This window comes from Fulmarus glacialis, unplaced genomic scaffold, assembly GCF_000690835.1.
Source record: "Fulmarus glacialis isolate BGI_N327 unplaced genomic scaffold, ASM69083v1 scaffold4213, whole genome shotgun sequence".
Taxonomy (NCBI): domain Eukaryota; kingdom Metazoa; phylum Chordata; class Aves; order Procellariiformes; family Procellariidae; genus Fulmarus; species Fulmarus glacialis.
In genome coordinates, this window is record NW_009200881.1 from 30800 (window position 1) to 36132 (window position 5333).

Consider the following 5333-nt stretch of genomic DNA (forward strand, 5'->3'; position numbering starts at 1 on the left):
TTTCACTTGCTCATTAAAAAGGGTCCTACTGAAGAGTTACTGTTCCCTGAGAAATCGGATGCATTGTGTAGTCAAATATCATATTAAAAAAGAAAAGGATTTCCGGAAAGATGTGGATGCAAGAAAGCAATAAAGCCTGAAGAGGTTATTAAAAGCCACCCAGAGAAATTGGCCACGTGAGGTGTATTACAAAACTGAGAAGCAATCAGCAACAAGAATCTTCTGGGACACCAAAGCCTAAGTCTGCATGTAATCCTGAGCACCTGGGAGCCTCTGATCTCCCTCTCCTGGAGGCCTCGCCATGAGGATGAAGACAGCTGACAGCCCTTGCTCTGGCATTTCTACAGCTGGAGGCATTCTCTGTGGGAAGGGCTGGCAGGTTTAAAAACAAGTTTGAAAAGTTTCCCTATTCTCTAGCCACGTATTTTTCTCCTAATTGCAAAGCAAGTACAGTTTTTTTAAAAAATAACTGATTCAGCCAGCCATTTAATCTCTTGCTCTCTGTACCCAACAAAAAAGTGTGAGTTTGTCTGGAAAAATAATAACTGGAGAAAGATTAACACAAGGGACCAAAACCATCTGCGATTAAACAATGGGCTCTGGAACCTTTCACCAGCCTAGGTCAACAGTACCCAGAAATTGTCCGGTGGGTTTTTCCATGAATTGTGGTCTCAGGCCAGTGTCCAGGGGTGAGTATCAGCCCTGTGACATCCAAGGGTGGGTATTCTCTCCCTCAGGCGCTCTCATCAACGCGAGCCTGTCTGCTTGCCTGCCTTGGCGCTCGTTAGCCATCACAGCGTTGTAGGGTAGGAGAAAGCACGACTGGTTGCTGGTCAAATAATCGGATTTCTTCCCTCGCTTCTGGCCTCTCGGTGTGTGCTCCGGAGAGCTCGTCTAGACTGCGCGGTCCTACCGGCTCTCCAGGGCTGCAGTCAATGTCTTGCTCACAGGGCAAGGCATGAGGGAGTGCTTGTAATGCCACAGCCTGTTGCGTTAGGTGTGTCATTATTAATTATTGACAGAGCACTCAAAGATTGGATTGTGATATTTCTGTTCCTTGCTTCTTTTGTAGGAAAAAGGATAATTTCTAAAGTTAAATTTCAAAAGTTAAAAACTTTAAAGAGATGCCTGTTCTCCCATGCCTGAAGGATAGTTTTGTTTTCTTCTAAAGTCAGGAATAAGTTTCTCTTCCAGCTTCCATCCTTGATCTGACACGGTGTGATTTACAACGGGCTCTGTGTCCCATGTAAGCCAACACATCAGATGACTCCCAGCGCATCAGCTATAAGCTGTTCTCACAGGTACGGTACCAAAAGCAGAAGAGTAGTTCTGACTTTGGTGCAGGTATTAACTACTCCCTCCTTCTTGGAAGTGGCTAGCAGGCATCCTCAGAATCAGTCACGGCTCGAATCGATGCTCATAAAGATGGAAATACCTGTTGCACCCCCTGCTCTGGCAGCCTGGTCTTGCCTGTCGTGAGCGCTGAGCTTCTGCGTGTTGCGGCAGGGATTCCGAGTGTCCCCGTGAAGCTGTTCTGCATTTCGAGAGCATGGCACTTTGTCTCCTCAGAGAGACAAAGACGTGCCTTTCTGTTAGATCCCAGCCTACTGGAAAACAAGGTCAACCTGATTGTTTTGGAACAGATGGCTTCCTTCCACGTAGTGGCATTTCCCTGGCTAAATGGAGCCTGACTACACATAAATATCACATGCAGCTCTATGTGGATTTATAAGTATAGTAGCAAATTACAGGGTTACGAGACTTTAGAGCAGCTGAAAAAATGATCAATTTTTTTCCAAAAAATCAGTCAGCACGTTAAATTACTAGTTTTCTTTATCTTCAATAGTCATCCTTTAAACTAAGCGAAGCTGGCAGGTGACAGGTTATCCCAGTCCCTCCTGGGGTAGGTTTTCAGTGGAAGATGACTGGAATGAACTGCACAAGAAGAGCTTGATATATTCTGAGCCATCTCCCCCAGCGGAGAGTGGTTTTGTTGGGTTCTGTGGAAATGTGAACTCAGCCAGATCTGATCTGGGTGCTAAAACACGAGATTGCCTGTGAAGCGTGGGTAATGAGGCTAGAAAGAGTACAGGTGGATTAATTGTACACAGAGAGACTAACTTACTGTTCCTGAGTAAATGAATGCTGTTGTCAGTTTTGCTTGGTTTTTTTCAGAATATAGGGAATGGTTGTGCCCCAGATTCTTGTCTGTCTGTACTGCAACATGCTTGGCGGGGTGGGGAGCAGTGACCTACATGCCTTGTGCAAGAGAGCGTCAGTTGAGATTTCCTGTGTTTTTCAGGATGTCTGCATGCTTTTCCTGGTCCCAAAGAAATAATTTAGATGTTATTAATTAATTATTTCGAATAATATTGTGCAGGAGGGAGGAGGACCATATGACCTCCAGAGGCCCATTCCAGCTCTATTTTCTATAGTTTGAAGAAAGCGGGTGGCAGCAGCAGGGAACGTCACCGATGCCGGCTGTTTACCCCTGGGCGAAAGGGTAGCCCTGGCAGCGTGCGGAGAGCCCTTCCCTTCCAAGGGTGGCATTCAGAGCTCTCCCCTCCAGCTTTATCTCATTAGCTCTTTTCAGAAAATACAGCAGAAATATAATCCAATCACTTTGGCGTTCAGAGGCCCTGGCTCAGCGTAGGACACTCCAGCTCAGTACAGAGAGATGCTGCTTCGTGACTCATTTCCTCTCCTCCGTCACTGAGTCACTGTCCATTCTTACTGCTAAAAACTACCTGAAAAAGTCTGAATGGATTCCTGGGCACTTGGTGTTTTATCTAACTTTAGATGTGGAAGGAAGCACTTAAAGACATGGGGGTTTGTCGCCCCCTCCAAAACACCATGAACTGTGTTGATATAGGTTTAGCAAGTGTGTTTGAAAGCCTGGCTTAAAGATGTACAGGTTTTCTTTGGCCGGTAGGTCGTCGCTAGAAAAGGACTGAACCACAAATAGAAGGACTTCAAAGGGGTTCAGATCTGAGCTAGAGCTGAAATTCTGTTTCGTAGTTTGGTCTTGTTTCCAGAGCAGACCAGAACTCAGATCTGGACTTTAAATACCATCAGCCTTGTAAGTCAAGTACCAAGTTCAAGTGTACAGTCAAGCAAGGACCTTGACCTAGGTCTCCTGGCTGCGCCCAACTGCAGTTTACATGCCTCTGTGCTCGTGCATCTGTGCAGGAGGGGAATAGCCACCTGGAACACCTCCACCCTCGTGTCTGGCAGCCCGTCAGCTTTCCTCTGCCCGGGTTTCCTTCTGACTATATCTTTGTGTTCTTCTTTTTAACTGCTGGTTCTGCTTTCAGAAGGGCTGCCCGCTTCCCACAAGTTTGTTTCTGTTGTGGGGTTTTACTCATGTCGCCTGCATCCCTGGTCCATGTCGACGTGTCTCCCTGGTCCAGCGGTAAGTCCAGAAGCTGACGTGGTCTCAGGACTGAGCCTGCACAGCCTCTCCTTCTGGCCCACGTAAAGTAATCCACACATGGCAAGGGGTCCAAGATGCTTTACAGGGAAACCCAGTTCATTACAAAATAGAGAATTTTCCGAAAGAAACACTTGTGTTTATTTTAAGGATTTTTTTTTTTTCTTTCTTCATGCAAAGGTTTTTTTTGATCTTTATCAGTATTAAAGTAAACCTGTTTTAAGAAATTAAGATTTTTCTCTTTTGAGATGGAAACTAATTTAACACAGTAAATCCCAGTATTCTGATAAAAATGGCTCACTTTGTTAAACCTCTTCATAAATCCCAGGAAACAAATACCAGCAGAAGCATTAACAGACTGAAGTGAAGCTAGATGCATCATTTATTTTTCAATAACTTTAGGCTAGCCAACCCTCCAAATTCGTATATTTTCATCCTTTTTCTTGTGATTTGGTTATCTAATGTAATCATTACGTAGTGATGTGATATGATGTAATATTCCTTCACTCAGACCTGGTATTTCATTCCAGTAGTTCCAAAGGAGACCTCCCAACCTGCTTTGACCAACCTGCAAAACTCATTATTCAGAGACCTGCTTTAGGTAGATGTCCTTTCTGCTCCCGAGTAAAAGCGATCCTAGTCATGAGAGTTGTTGACCCCCTCCCTATACTTGGCAGCATTTATCAACCCAACTGTTAGTCCAGAACAATTTCTTTTTACTTTGTTAAGATCTAGTGAACATTCAAAGTGACCAAAAGAGAGTCAGACTCTCTGTAGAGCTGCTGCCTTCCTAGTCCTGTACTCCTGGTCCTTGTGTCTAACCTCCTGCACGGCTGTGGCTGGTAGCGACCGCAACCCGCAGCTTGGGTTGAGACCTGTGTTTACCCCACTAAGTTGATATATCCCCCCTGTAATAAACACGTAGACCAGAATATTACCATAAATAGGCCCATGACGTGAGACAGCTAAGAAATTAGGGGAAACCAAAGCAAAACCTGGCTCCATAAAATCTGATTAGTAGTTTTTGCTAGAAAATGCTGGCAACACAAAGATTTTGTTTGTGTTGTTTCATAGTGATTGGCTGAAACTAATGACTGAAGCTGAGCAAGGCTTGACGTGTATGCTTGATTTACATGTGCTCTGTCCAAAATGATCTTGATGTTCGTGTGCGAGTTTAAATGTTCCCAAAAGTCTTTGCAGAAGCAAGTCCCTGAAAATTAACTTTCAAAGGTTGGTAATGTATTTCCCCAGAGCTCATGGATGTTTAAATCCCTGTTGCTTGGCTTTGCTCATTATAGGATGCATCCTTCTCTCCTGATTAAGATGTTTATGAGATGTGTATGGTCAGATAAGCACAAATAACAGATTGATTTATGAGTTACCGGCCCTCAGTAACCCCTAATGATTGATGCAGTCTTGGTGTCGTTTGGGTTGCATCTCCAGTGCAGCCACTTGGAGTTGTCTGTACCTTCCCTGCAGCTCTCCTTCCCCTCTGGGAGGGAGAAAGGACCATCCCTGAAGTCTGAACCTGGCTTCTGAATTTCTGCACTTTTTGAAGTTTGCTTTTATTGGTCGTATTTGAGACACCTCACGTAGGGACTTAGTAGTGGGGCACTGGCTATCACTGAATATTGGGGCTTCTTCGTTTGGTTTTAGTTCATAGCTGCGTTTTAGTTAGTCCTCTTTTCCATCATTTAAGTCATATTAAAATACAATGTATATTTTGGAACAGAAAATTAAATGTACCAAAGCAATTTGAAAACTAATAGCTATCAGGAGCTAAATTTAAGTCTGCAAGGAGCCTAGGGGTTTGCTGTTCTTGCAGGCAAGTTTTCAGAAAACTCTCTGGGTAAGATGCAGAAAGGTTGCATCATTGCCACAGCTCTGGCTGGCAAAACATGCC